Source organism: Electrophorus electricus, chromosome 3 (assembly GCF_013358815.1).
Source record: "Electrophorus electricus isolate fEleEle1 chromosome 3, fEleEle1.pri, whole genome shotgun sequence".
In the NCBI taxonomy this organism is placed as follows: domain Eukaryota; kingdom Metazoa; phylum Chordata; class Actinopteri; order Gymnotiformes; family Gymnotidae; genus Electrophorus; species Electrophorus electricus.
In genome coordinates this window covers 25,379,104-25,394,448 of record NC_049537.1, presented here as the reverse complement: position 1 = coordinate 25,394,448, position 15,345 = coordinate 25,379,104, and the positions used below count along the sequence as shown (strand labels likewise).

Here is a 15,345-nt window from a genome sequence, read left to right as displayed (position 1 = left end):
CACTCCGCCTGACAACCATTCATTGTGCGGCTGCGGCACACACGCGCGCTCTTAAGTAAGGGGTTTCTTCTTTGACTGCACCGAGCAGCCCTCCACTGGAGGGCGAGTGAAGCAAGAAGGAGAACGGGCAGCAGCTGGAGACAGATGATCCCGGCCCTTCCTCCTTAAGCATCGTTCACCGCCGGATTTACTCTGCCTAAAGCGACTGATTCGTGTAAGAAATATTTGGTTGTGTCGTTCGTTGGTTCGTGTGTGTGTGTGTGTGTGTGTGTGTGTGTGTGTGTGAGAGAGAGTGTGAGTGAGAGATCTAGGCATTGGTTTGAATGCCCTAGTTGGAGAGCATTCACTTGGGAGGTCCAAGATTGAGTGAGAGAAAATCGGTATTGTGCAAACTGTTCGAAGAGGCTTCGAAAAGCACTGAAAAAAAAACCTCAACTCCATCACCATCGGCAGAGGTCAAGATGAAATTACATGCTTTTGCACCACTAGATATGGCTGGTAGTAGTAGCTAGTTTGCTAGCTGTGTCAGAGTCATTGGCACCGTGTCCAATGGCATGGGGGTAAAGGAAAGTGTCGCGCGCGCGGCTTCTGAAGAACGCATTGTTTTCCCATTGAAAAGCACGTGCGCAGCATTTGAGCTACTGTTTAAAAACTAGCTAGCTGCGCCGGTTAATTTCAAGTGGTTCTAGAATGGTTCAGAGTACTGACCGTTAGCCTCTGCGCTAGCTAGCTTGGTGCCTGTCAACTAGCAGTGACCACATTGCCAACAAACAGGATAGCTAGGCAGCACAATGAATACAAACATTATAATATTAACATTAGCAAACGCCAGAATGTTTACTATTTTAGTAGTGGGCCCAATCCAAATATTATTTGTTGTGTGTATTACTGTTTATAGCTGCGTACATGATTTTTAGTTTCTTTACCCAGTTTCAGACTGAGAATCAAGTCAGACAAAAACTGCCTATGAAAATCTGGAAATAAATAGCTCGATAGTTATGTGACTTACCAAAGGTGGTTTAAATGTCTAGCTAAACCTGTCATTGTGTATTAAATATTTAATTATAGCTACTCAGTCCACGTAGCTTGCTGTCCTCACTCTACCAGTGTTTTGTCCAAATGCACCCGCCAGGTCTATGCAAGAATTGTAGCTAGTTTCCAATATTGTTAATGGATTATGATTCTTTGCTAATAAAAATTGGCTCAAATGAAACGCAGTTGGAAGTGTCCGTTGTTAATTTTCAGATGGCTACAAATTGTCACATTAAACATATTAAAGCTCAGCCCTTCTCGATGGACCGGATTTGGCCGTAATCCTCTCGTACAGGTTTTTAGTACACCTGTCTAGAAAGGCGGTGGCAAATTTTCCTTAAATGGGCTTTTCATTTATACAAGTAATGCGGCATATATTAACATACAAGAACGGTTAACCGAATAAAAGATGGCACTAGATTCCGTTAGATTGCTAGCTATTTAGCAGGATATTTTAAGACGATAAATTTAGCCATTTTCGTTATTACCCTGTGTCGTCTATGGACAGTAGACATTGAGGTAGAAATGATGACTGAACAAACAGTTTTAAGTGACCAAATTTAGACTGATGAGAACACAGGAATTTTTATGATATTTTGAGTATACAGAGCTTCCCAATATAGGATAGAGCCTCCATGATACTGTATATAGTAAACTTATTGACGTGCTGACGAAGACCGGTAAAGGTTGGGATTTTCTATATGCGTGGCAGGTCCATAAACGCATATTAACGATTAAAACAGTTAGGAGCAAGATAATACGTTGTTGCAGGATCTGTTGACCGAGTGAACTTAAGTTCCTGTTTGTTTATTGTTATAGTACCGGGTCTGTTGTCAGGCAGCTGACCTGTGGCTTGTTGATCAGGCATTTCAGCCAGATAATTTAGAACTCATGCCTTCATAACTTAATATAGGACATTCGAATAAAAAAAAAACCATAGAACCCTCAAGAGTTTGATGCCATCTAGTAAAACTTGTGGCACTTTCTGTGATCAAAGAAATTATAAAAACTAAAGTATAATTTATCATATGTAATAAAAAGATTTTTGGGCAGGGGGGAATGAACATTGTGAATGCATTTTGTCTGTTCACATTTATATACCCACTTTGGGTAGGAACATGTCTAACTACATGCTACCTTCAAGGTTACTTATCACAATTTTTTTTCCAGTACCATAAATTTGAGGGACATTCTGTGTGTGTGGAATTGGCTGATAAAATTAAAATGAACAGAGGACTGAATTTGTGAATAAAGGCTTTGACAGACCCGTTAGATGGTTGAAGATATGCAGTATTTTGAACCTTTGACACACTGTTGCTTTTTGTGGAAAAGATTTATGATGCTGCCATTTCAAGTACATTATCTTTGACTGAAAAGCTGCCAAAATGTCCCTGAGTCTGTATCTGATTGGTATACAGATTGGGGCCTTTTGTTCAGTATTAAGTTTCCAGTGAATTCTTATTTGATTCAAATCTCTCTTATGTGTTCACAGAAAAAGATGCTGGTCTAACACTGACTTCATGCAGCACTGGTAAGTGGGTAACAACTCTCTTGTTGGGGGGGGTCTCTCCACTCAGTTCTTACCTTAAGTATTAAAAGGTGATTATGAATTGTAGTGTTTTTAAAGTAGCTTTCAGACTGTAGTCACTGTTATAAAAATTTGAATTGATTGAGGCAAGTGTGTGTGTGTGTGTGTGTGTGTGTGTGTGTGTGTGTGTGTGTGTGTGTGTGTGTGTGTGTGTGTGTGTGTGTGTGTGAGACTTTTTTTTTAATGCTATTTTATGCTTCTACCATCTTTTATAGAGTGTAAGTGCAACAGGTGTCTATGCTTGACCACCAGTGCAAAGCAAGGTTGTTTGACATCTGATTAGGATCACCTGGTGGAGTTTGTCAGTTAGAGGTGGCCTTAATAGCAAGTAAAAATATCTGCTGTTATGTCTTTTGAACTAGCATCTTCAAATGATTGCTTCATCAACAGGCATAGCAAAGCAATGAGCAGGTGGAATCTGAGAATTTTGCAGTGTCTATGGACATTGGACATTGCCACTGTTGATATGTAGCTGTGGGACAGTACCACTTGCATATGAATCAACTAAAAATAGAGCTTACATAGGTGGTTTTCAAAGCATCTTGAGGGATTTAATCCACTGCTTTTTGTGCGCCTTTTAATCTGCTATTTTCATCCGTTTTGGTACATTTACCAGCAAATTATTGTTGGTTTTATATATGGCTTTTTTTTTGTGGTTTGGATAAGATCGCTGAACTGAAAATCCTGACGGTGGCTGGTGTGAGGATATCCTTGGCTCTGCAGTGCCTCTCCACACTGTTGAATGGACACTCTGCCCTACACCTTGTTGAAGGCTCAGTTTCGCATACAAACAGCAAGGCCTTCGCAGTCTCTGTGATTTTAAGATGCTGCTGTAAAATGTGTCGGCTGCTGCACTACTGAGCTTGATGTATGTTTCCATGCTGTATGAGGCCACAATAATCACAAAGGCATATAAGCTCACATTTTACAGTATAGGATTTGGTGTACTGCCAGGCTGTGAAGGCCATGTCTGTTACTCTTCTGTACTTCTGCCAAATGTATTATTTTATAGCCATATAATCAGACTTTATTAATTACTAGAGAAACATACTATATTATATTGAGCACAGATTCACCTCTTCTTGAGGACCACTTAAAGTTTCAGAACTGGTGGTGGGTTTGTTTTAAGGTTTTTTGTTTGTTTTATTTTGTTTGTTTGATTTTCCTGATCACCACAAAGACACCTGAAAGTAAATGCTTGTGCATGTTTCAGTAGCTGGTGTACTGTACATAAAATAATAATTTACACCTGTGGCATAGTTGCAGAGCTTACGGAACCCTAGGCCAAGGAGAGTAGCTTAGTAAGCATTACCTTTAGGGTTTAGCCTAAGGCTTCTGTAACATGCACGACAGCATTCAGTTCAATACTGTTAGGCTGTAGTGATTTTGTGCTGCTTTGCAGTCTGGTAATATATTGTTGGTAAAATACATTCACACACAGGTTCATTCATTCATTACTTTTATTTTTGGAGATTTTTCTTTGTAACGGTGACACAAAATATCCCAGCATGTGCTGTTCAAAACTTGCCTCTATCTGGCAGCATAAAAGTCTACTAAACGAATGCTGTTCCTGGACTGCATATGTGAGTCTAAAAATACTTAGGAACAGTGCAAACCAAAAGCTATTATCTGCACTTTCTAATTCCATTCCCCCATTGGAAACACATCCCTCCGTTCAGATTCACTCAACCCGTGCCTCAAACCACTGGTGGGATTGCTACATGTGAACATAATTTGCACTTCCAATTAAACTGTCGACCTTTGTTCCATAACACAGAACATGACTCCTAAACGTGCTCACTTCTGGATCTGTTGTGCTCATTGTGTTGGAGTTGGAATATTTGTTGAGAACATGGAGTTTGATTAGCTCCTGAGCATGATGAACAGCACTTATGATGTTGATCAAGGCTTTCCTGATCAGGAAATAAACTGTGTGAATCTATCCTGTTCCAAAGCAGGGTTTGAATATCCAAAGCTGTTAATCAGTTAAAATTGCATGATGTGTAGATCTCAAAATGGCTTGTCCTCTGCGGTATGCTTAGCTAGCATTACTTCACAATGAAAACTAGCCAGGTACAAACTTGCTATGTGTTCACACTGTTAATTCTTCACCAAAACTTTATGCGGAAGTTATTAAAGTATTTGTAGATAACATGGAGCTGTGATTTAGGTTTCATAAAGCATCTTATTTTAAAGAGCAGCCACCTGCCTAACAAGATCACTATGTTGTTGAACTCCAAAATGGCAATCTCAAACCAATGGCAGCTGGACATTATTTGTATCTTTAAAGCTGAAGCTCACAGCACTGTTAGATTTTGACTTTAGCTGAAGATGCTGGAGATTAAGACTTGGACAAGCTAATCAGGAAACATGCATTTTATTTTTTTAAATTTTTTTTCTAGATAATAAAACATGAGATGGTCAGAGGACACTCTTGACGGTGACATTACTTGCAGCCTAATCACATTGGTTGTTAATTTTACTGCTGAATGATGGAAATGTCACGTCACACTCCACAGGGCAGGCTATTTCAGTAATTTGTGATCACACTATTTAATATAGAGCAAAGTAGTTTTACTGTATAGCCACCTGTCAAATGGTCACATGTGAAACTGATAAAAGAAACAGAAATTTTGACTGGTCAAGCACAGAAGCAAAAGCCTTTATTAGCATCACAACTGCCTCACAAAATTGGAGGTTCTCTAAACCGCTATATGTTGTGTGGGGCTCTTTCTACACAAGTGATTTGAAGCTCTGTTTGTTTAAATATTTATCCAGGTTGTATTCAGATCCATACCTGGAACAACTCTATTCACTTTGGGGTGGGAACGGTATAGCCCAGTGTTCAATTTCTAGTATAGTAGCTAGGTTGTTGGAACCATTGTTTTTCAAAATAACATTCTAGCTAAACACAAGGTTGTAATAATTAATGTCTCCATGTAAGGATTTTGTAGGTAGTAAGAATCAAAAAGATCTAAGGGAGACCTATAAGGAACTACCCCACACTTTGTCCAAGTACCCAGTATTTGGGCTCACCCTACAGTTGAAGTGACATTCAGACTCTGAGTGTGTTGGTGAGTTGACACAATATGAGAGAACTTCCTAACCAACAATTTAAAGCTTAAAACTTGCTTTAAAGTTAAAAACAAATTTCATAATGTATAAAAGAGAGATACCTAAGCAATTGCTTGCTCAAACTGTAGCCTCCACAGCTCAGGGGACATCAAATTAAGCCTACAACTTCTGCAAAAATGGTTGCCATAGCATCAGCACAAGACTGTTGCTAATTGGCTCAGCTCCATCAGCTTGATTGGTTAAGAGGCATGGAAAGAGAGTTCCCGCAGGACCAGCCAATCACGTGCGTCAATCAAGCTTTTGAGTAGTTCTAGTTTCCCAAAAGCACCATAACACAGTGATTATTGTTGTGTCATAAGGTGAGCTCCACACTGTACAACTACTGCTATGGTGTGACAGTCTGTACGAAGTTGAGATTTGTCACTGGCAATTGATTAGACACATTTATGCTTATACATTTTATCGCTTTAGTTCTTCACAGGCAACCTCTCTACCACCCCCCCTCCCCCACACAAACACACACACACTCTACAGAGCCACACCCACTGCGTTTTATAGCATTTTTGACAGAGCTCTGTCATGTTTTAAGCAGTGTGTGGACCTTGGTCTGAGCAGGTAGAGGTGCCACCAAAGCATTTGCTAATGTGGCAGGGTAGAGCTCGTTAGCCCATGCTGAAGCTCTATATGGAATTAGATGGCGGGTGTCAGACCTTGTTTCTGTCACACAAGAGACGGGTGGTGTGACACTGGTCCCGGACACCCTGTCCTCCCCAGCTGCTCTCATGGAACAGGGACTCCGGCTGTGCAGCTTCTTCCTCAGGCTTTCTCTCTCTCTCTACTGTGGTCTCTCACTTTCTCCCCATTTTTTTTCTATTTTCTTTATTCTCTTTGTTGCCCTCTGTCACGCCCCTCCTTCTCCAATGTGCTCTCTCTCTCTCTCCCTTGCTGCCTCCCCCCTCTTGCAGTCATTTAAGCCTGTGTTCTTATAACAGTGACCCTCATACAGCACCTGTGAGAACTCCAGGGCTCTGTGCTCTCATCGCTCCTCACAGTCACCTTGTCTACAGCGATGACACTGTGTGAAGGTTGAATGCTAATTATTGTTGGACCCCAGAGGTGAATTACATGAGCAAAGCTCCAAGGTACCCTCATAACATCTTTCTGAGTTTATCAGCATGGTATCAGCCCCCATCACTAATAAACACTTGAAGGAGCTATATGAAGCCCTCCCTCCCAGTAGCATGCTCTGAAGCAGCAGTGAGGAATATGAAGGCGGGTATGTCAACACCTCTGCTGGGTTCAGGAAACGCCATTCACTCTTGAATTCCTCCCTCAACTCTGTCTGTAATTACAGCTTCTTAAAGATGCTTTGTTCATGATGATTTCTGCACCCTGTGTTATTTTTGGACTGTTTGATATTCGTACGTAATAAGTCTGGTTGTAGCAGCTGATCTTATAGGTGAATTGTGTTGGAGAAACATTCAAAGCTGTTTCAGGAAATTAATGTACAACAGCAGTTTGAGGAGGTAAAGGTGTTGTATTTTTCCATACCACAGCTCGTTGATGTCATAAATGAGTGTGACTTTAGGGATTATAGGCATTTTATCATCTGTTCTAATCTGGAGAATAATTGTAGCTAAACATGATGTTACTTGAAATGACAGCATTTATGGCTAAAAATAAATGCTGCTCATTATGAGGATTTGACTACCATATGGATCAAACGGCATAGTTTTGAACTGGTGGTTTAAATGGATCAGCTTTGTTCGTTGATTGCAGTGTCAATTTAGAAAAACTGGTGCATGTTTACTGCTTGGCGATGTGTAATCTGTATCTATTTTTAGAGAATAAATCATTACAGGTGATGCATTCTCTTGAGGTTGTCAAGGCTTTAATTTCATAGACATGTCCCCAGAGACAGAAGTTCTTCCCATGACAGCCATGGCTTGGTGCCATATTCCCACCAAGTTTAGTCCAGGGTCATGCCTACAGCATATGGTAATTACCTTTTATGGCACAAAACTCCGATTTCTGAAGAGCACTCAGAAGACTACTTCATTCTCTGAAACCGCTTGAGATGTTGAATGTAGCAAATTAAAGAGTGGTTGTGTTTGTACTGGTCTGTCAAATCCATCTGCCTGGCTATAAAATGTTTGTGGGGGGGGTGGGGGGGCAGCACCGCTTAGGGAGGGTAACAAAGTGAAGAGCAGCTTGTTGAATGTGAGAGAGCAATAAATACTGAAGGTTTTTTTCCGTATCGTTTTAACTATAATATTATGGGACATCGGTCTTCTTTCGGTTTAAGGTGTTCAGCCACACCAAAACCCCCAGTGATTAATGAGCACCTACAGAATGGAATTGCATATTACAGGGTTGGTTAGCGTTCAGATGGACTTATATAAGCAAATTAGGTGTTACTGAAAACATTTTTGCTCTCTTGAAAACCAAACGTATAAGAGATGTGACTGTTGTTGCTTCCTGCTGTCTTGTATTGTTGGAAAACCTTTCATTTGCATTGTCCTTTTTTAGTTTTAACTTGCTTGCTTGCTTGCTTTGCTCTGTCTGTAAGTAATTAGTAATTAAAGCAGATAGTAATTACTTAACATTGTTTTACTGTGTTTGCAGAACATCACCTACTGCTGTCCTCGGCCCTGGAGCTGTCCCTGACGTGATTGCGGCATCTGTCTGGTATGACTGAAGTCACATCATATTTGAATTACCCCAGCATTCCTCTCAGAAGTACCAATCGCTGACAGTCTCACACATCCCCCTTGGCTGCAAAGCTGGGCAGAAGCGGCTCCTGTATCTGCTATAAAGAATCTGTCCAGCGGTGCTGAGACGCTGGGCAGAAGCGTCTTCCATCTCTGCTGTAAAGAAGCTGTGCAGCGGTGTTGAGCAGCTGATTGTGCCCTGCGGTCCCCAGTTATTTGTCCTCTCATATCGGAGTTTCGGCTGATATGCAGATAGTGTCTGACTGTCTTGTTTTTTGAGTCGTGACGCACACCAATATTTACTACATGGCACCTGTATTAAAGGTTGTTTAGCAAAAGGTTGTTTGGCAGCCTGCTGTTGGTGGCATATTCATGACTGCAGAGATAGATATGAGAGAGAGCAGATTAATGACACCGTTATGTAATGATGGTCATTATATACCAGTGCATATAAAAAAAAAAATGTATTCCAAAAATGTTGCTTATAATTTAATACGGAGATCCATATTTTTCTGAACTGGTGTTTACAGTAGCACAGATAAAGGTGCAGTAAAAAATGGGGATTTATGATGTAATCCCTCACGCATTGTAAAATGCTATTAATCCATGTTATAAATAATGCCTTATTGGTATAATGTAAGCCTTTATAATTGCTTATGTACACATGATTATTAAAAGTCATTGCTTGTTGAGATACTATTTGTACTATTAAAAGGTTTTCTACAAGCAGACCAGGCAGTAATTCAAACAGATTTGCAAAGCTAGGGCATGGAGTTTGGTAATGCATCCAAGATCCACAGTTTTACCCAGGTGCTGGTAAATGATGAGGATAAACTGGAGCTCTTGGGAGATTCATATTATTTTGGTGTAGATTTCTTCTGAGTAGAAAACCTTCGAGTGAATAGGTTTTTATACACACTGGGCTCTCATTTGGACTGTAAAGTGCTACTAGGAGCCGTGTGCCGTAAGTCATCCTGTCTCAGCACAGCAGAGCAGTGGCTATTATGGCCTGCCTGTCCCCGGGAATAGGGTTACCATGGAGATGTATGGTGTCGGAGCAGAGCAACATCTGTGTGGTGTTTGTTTGTCAAGAAAGGGTTTCTCCCTCTAATAAAATAAATAGGGGGTGGGCCGCTGATCAAATGGAAGGGATCACAGCTCACCTCTGATGTCGAATCTACCTCACTTGCTTGGGGTCTTGTCAGGAGGCTTTGAGGTAATTGTGTATTTTGGAGAAATTACTTGAATTTTGTTTAGTTGTTTCATAAGCTTTTGCGTGTTTATATACACAGACAGACAGACAGACAGAGACACACACACATTATCAACTGAAGTTCTAGCACCTAAAAACATCGCATATCATCTGTACAAAGCAGCTATTCTCCAGCACCCTATTTCTTTCACCTGTTTTGTCTTTGGCCAGCTGGATTTTGGCCAGATGTGACTGTGTCAAAGGACTGCCTTTACTGTCTGGACAAATTGGGGAATTATTCAGCTCCAGTTGCCCTTTGCCTCCATGCCTCTGTATAAGGCAGTGTTCTCTTTCAGCAATTCAGAAAAAATGCATTCCCTTATTCTCTTCCTGTCTTTATCTGTAGGGGGTTAGTGAGGAATAGAAGTTATAATTTGTGTTCCTCATAGGTACATATTTGGGCAGAGAGATGATTGTGGATTGTGGCCCTTTCCTTTCCTCTCTCTCTCTCTTTCTCTCTCTCTCTCGCTCTCTCTCTCTCTCTCTCGCTCTCTCTCTCTCTGTGTGTCTGTCTGTCTGTCTGTCTCTCTCTCTTTGTCTCTCTCACTCACTGAAATGTGTTGTCTCCTCATCTCATAGACCTCCTCCCTTCCCAAACGCTCACATTCAACCCGGAAACAGTGCAAAGAAATCGGATAAAGCTGAAACAGGCTGTAACATTCCAAACTATTATTAGCCTAGCCTCCACAATAATATTCACTCCAAATATTGCTTTCTTCTAAGGCTTTAGGTGAAGGGCAACTGGTCTAAGACCCTAGAATGAACCTGCTAAGCTGAAACTGTGAATTCTCTTCTCTGCAGTTTTGGGTTAGCAGTGTAAGGAGGTCTGACAGTTGTCCCTTCTCTCTCTCTGTCTCTCTTGTGTTTTGACCATGTTTGGGCAAACCTGGCCTGGTGGAACCCGAGGCTGCGCATAGAAAGTGGGCTGAGGTGATCCCTTGCCCTGTTAATCTGCGGTAAAACACACCTCAGGCTGGTGCTCCAGTAAATCTGCTCTGCGCTTTATTTCAGCCCCAAACGCAAATCCTGAATGGACCTGCAGGAGTCATGGACATCATTAGCTGTGGAAGCTTTCATGGCGTTACTGTGATGGGTGGACATCTCCAGTCCTCAGCATGTAACATTTTCCACTGCTTTGCATCTTAGAAGCTTCTGGAATTCCTGATTGTGTTATTACCTCACACACAGACACGTCCTTCAAAACCTTTTCAATTCGAGGTTGGTGTTAAGTAATGGGGTTACTGTTGAGCAAAACAAATCCTTGGCTGTGCTTTGCTGAGTCATCAGAGGCAGGAGTGCCCCTTGGCACCCACTCGTGTGCTTTTAAATACGACGTATTACAGGATCGTAGGGGCCATTGAGTCCAACCATACCACCACTCATGATGCCCCTCTGTCTATCCACTTGATTTTAGCTAAAACATAGATGCCCTCATAAAACTGCTGGCAAAGCATGGCAGGTGAAGCCTTAACCTCAGTGTAGAATCCTCAATTACGCTGACACTCCAGACAAACAAACCCACACCCATGCTTCCGCAAGCACCAACACTAGCACACTGCTGCAACCACAGGCATCAACTTTGGTCTGTGCTGAAGAAAATCAAGAATAATCATTTTCAGCAGCTACAGCCTGGGAGGCACTGCAACCATTCATGTGTCTAACCATGCAGGTATGTTCATTTTATTTAGAGTTAAGAACTAAAACTTACTCAAACTCAGTATGGTGGCCACTCAGAGACTTCACTATGTCAGACAGCATTGTTATTCACAGCATGCCAAAGAGACATGTCACCACTGAACAACAGAAAGAATAGAACATATGAAGTACTGTCAGTATACATTGCCAGTGTTTACAAGGCTCTGTCTCAAGTTTAGAATTCCCAGCATGCCGTTCGCCTCTCAAATGGGTCCGTCCATGTGGGGTTCCTCAATGTGCGGACGAGTACAATGAGATGAATCTGTAACCCTAAGGGATAAGCCAAGCCTCACATGATGGAGATAAACAGTGGGCGGCCAGAACGAGGACTCTGGTATGGCGGGGTGGATTTTTCCCTATCCCCATGGGTTCAGTTGCCAAGTGGCTCAGTGTGCCCACCACTTCCTGACTTTGCCCATGTGCTACGCACACAGCCATGAAGTCATCAGCACAAGCCGGATCTTCATCCGTGCAAAAACACTGTTTACTCTGAAACACCCCCCAGGCTACCAGAAGTCATATCTATTTTCTTTCTCTCTCTCTCTCTCTCTCTCTCTCTCTCTCTTTTTCATTGAGCAGAAGCCAGTAATTGGGACATTGATTGGAGAGGCCTTTATACAGATAGTGCAAAAGGTATTTTTTGCAAAGTGAGTTTAGAGTGAGGACCGTTTTGAGCACAACTGTCCTGCTTTCCTGTTGCAGTGTGCCAGATGGCTATGTGCTTTGCCACTGGTAACACTTCATGACATCATTGTGGGGTGTTCTATCCCCTGGCGATGCTACTGTGATATTGTAGGAAAACATTAACCTTAAGTTAATGTAGTTGAAGCTAATGCTGTTTAGTAGTAATGTCATTTAACAATGTCATTTCTAACAGTGAGGTAACCAAATTAGTCTTTCATACTGTACGTCTTGCTGTTTGACTCATTACTGCTTTTCCCTTCAAACCCAGTAGTTTGTGTTTGCTTGTATGCACAGGTGTGGTCTACTTAGGCCATAAGGATACAAATAAGAACCATATTCTAAGGTGTTAAGACTACAGATGTTTGACTATTGACTTTTTCATCTAACATTACCATTAAGCTAATACTAGTGAAATTTAGTGATGATAAGTAAACTAGGGCTGCTTGTTTTCATTGTTGTACATTAAAAATGACTGTTATGTAGGTCTGTTTGTTTTTCACTTCTGTGAGCTCCTCACTGCACTGCCATTTAGAGCTACCTAATCTGGGACATTTGAAGCATGTGCGCATGCGTTGGGGTGTTTCTGTGTGCTTTAGAACAGGTTACGACTGGAAAGGTAAGGATGTATAAGCTTACTGTGGAGGAAGCTGGAGGTGTGTTTTTGTTTGCTGTGCTCCTGGCCAAGTGCCAGCATAGCTGCTAGTGTGCTGTTGAACAGACCTGCCACGCGTCCTACGCAAAGGAAAGGCTAGCACCCGCCACTCATGCTCCACCACCCAGTCACCACGCCGCAGAGTCACACACGGAGACGCTGGCTGTAGGGCTGGACTTCTCACACTTGCGCAGGTCTGTTAAATGTCTTTTTGTCAGGTGCAGGACCACAGATTGGTGACGTTCCTCAATCTGAAGGACCTGAGTTTTGCTAGGAGATCACAGACAAAACTGTTCCTGCTGGTCATGAAATTCTTACTGAGCATTAATACAGCTTGGGGGTTTTTTAGGTGAGGTTGGGGGAGGAATATTTGCTTGTTTGCTCATGACAAGCACCTGATAATGTGTGCATAGAGTGTCCATTACCCAAATATCACATTGCCACAATTCTGTGAGGCACTAGAAGGCTTTCTGTATTGCTGTATACTCTTACTGTTTTGCCTTAGGGCTTATCCCTTGTGGGCAGGAATGTTGTGTCACACAGTGCATAAATGACGGCAAGGGCCAGATCGTAAGTGGAAGCTTATTGTCTGGAGTTGGCAGGCGCTGGTGCAGCAGGAGTAACGGTTCCTCAGCTCCGTGCTTGGGTCTTTTCCCAGGGTTGCTTGGTGTGAGGCCATGTCCAGCAGAACTGGCTTCATTCTCTGAGTTCGGAGAGTTGTGCATCTGAACTGGAATCATCCTTCTCATCTTGAGGGGAAAAAAATGTTATAAACTGAGGTCATACGTTAACTTCAAGACAGTTAAATATTTATCTTGACTTGCTGTCTCAGCTCTGCAGTAAAACTCCAGATGAATTTTAGAACCACTGTTACTGCTTTACAGATATTACAATCACAATGACTAGTAAGCTACTATTATGTTATTACTCATTACAGTTTTATAATTGGGAATAGTTTTGTGGCATAAGCTTTGCACAGCATAAGTTCATTAATTACTTTGTATAACAAATGATGGCTGTTTATAGATGTACACTTGTTGAAATTGCAGCTGAGGTGTTTCTTCGATGACATGTCTCTTCCGCTCCTGTTTGAGAGGGTGATGATGAATGGCTGCAGAAATGAACCTAATAAAAGCACAGTAGGGATGAAAGTATTTTTGTAACTGAAACAAAAACCTTCTGAACAAAGTTCAGTGATAATTATGTTGCATTTCCAAATCATTACTCTTTCACTGAGAGATGTACGGCATTTTAGCATATGTCGCTGGGGCTGTGAATTCTCTGCATAGTGAAATGCATGAAAAGCCCTTTCATGCTACTTCAGCAGTGCTAGTGTGTGCTAACGAAGTCATGTTTAGGAGTTCAAGGTCTTACTAGGTGGAGTTCAGTTCTGCCCCCTCCCTGTTAAGTTATGCATGATTACCAGAGGTTTTCCCTAGTTCATCACAACAATAAGGGCTAGAATGCCTTTTATAGTATATCGTATACTGCTCCGTCAGTGCATAGCTTGCAAAATGTAAACATTTTGTCATCCATCTACTTATATTATGTGTGACTTCTGAAATCCAGCAGGCTCGTTAGGCTAATTTCCTGCAGGCTGTGAAGAGCAAGAGCCTTTTGGAATGCTGGTTGTATGCTGGAGCTGTGCTTTCACCTGCAAGGTCAGCTCGGAATTCCCTGTGCACCCCATACACATCTGAGCCCCTCAGTCCTTCAGCTGAGCGGCAAGAATGAAATCGGGGAGGACTGGTTATTTTCCCAGTGGCTGGCTTGAAATGGCAGGTACCAGGGGTCTGCACTACAGGCCGTATGCTCCTAGCACCCACTGTGTCATATGCTTTGAGCACTGAAGACAAACTAGTTGCTTTGAAGGATCCTTGTTTCCTCTGGCACATTGCATTGCAAAATGCTTAATTCTTGGATTTTGTCAAAAATCTGTATTGTGTTGTGCAATGTAATGTTTGTATGGATAGGCCCAAATATTAGTTTTCTCACTCAGTGGGTGCCTAACCCGGAGCCTTTTCCTGTTTAATATTAACCAGAATACATTGAACTTCTCATCCTAAACATTTAGCATTGTTCCAACATTGTAAATGTCATCAGCCATGTGGAATAGTCTGAAATTTCTTTGGAACATTGGGTTTTTTGCTGCATGGCTGCCCCTATGAGAGTGACATGAGGCTCTTCCTAATGTTCCTCTGTGGGGTGCTGCAGATGCTAATGGCAGTGTGTGGAGAAAGCTACGTTGTAGTGCTCGCTCGCTCTCTCGCGCTTTCTTTCTCTCGCTCTCTCCCCGTCTGCGCTGATCAGGTTCTCATGCCAGGTGGCTTATCTGTCTGGGTGAAATTTGTGAGGATCCTCTTTAGTCTGCCATTTAGCTCGCTCATCAATGAGCAACTATCGATTGAGAGCACTCCCCTTCCTGCCGAGCTCTGAATCAGACGTGAGATCCATTTCTGACATCACAGGCCATCACATCCACCTGCGTGTCCCCACCATTAAATGCCATTAAATGCAGTGTCTGTTGCCATCTTCAGAAGTGACTTGTGGGAGAAACACTGTCTATTGGCCCCATCTGTGATTGGTTATGGCAGTGAAGAAAACAAATCAACAACACATTTTTTCAGGAGAGTACTTAGACACAGGTGCACAATCT

At 42.0% G+C, this 15,345-nt stretch overlaps 1 protein-coding gene across 3 annotated transcripts in view; it reads left to right on the top strand.

Moving 5' to 3' along the window:
* LOC113589466 (1-phosphatidylinositol 4,5-bisphosphate phosphodiesterase beta-4) overlaps nucleotides 1-15,345 on the top strand; it is a 47,603-nt gene continuing 32,258 nt past the window's right edge. For all 3 annotated transcript variants that reach the window (XM_027029264.2, XM_027029185.2, XM_035524061.1), the window contains exons 1-3: nucleotides 1-214; nucleotides 2,525-2,563; nucleotides 8,321-8,383. The gene's annotated coding sequence lies outside the window, so the exon portion shown is untranslated. The remainder of the gene's footprint in view (nucleotides 215-2,524; nucleotides 2,564-8,320; nucleotides 8,384-15,345) is intronic.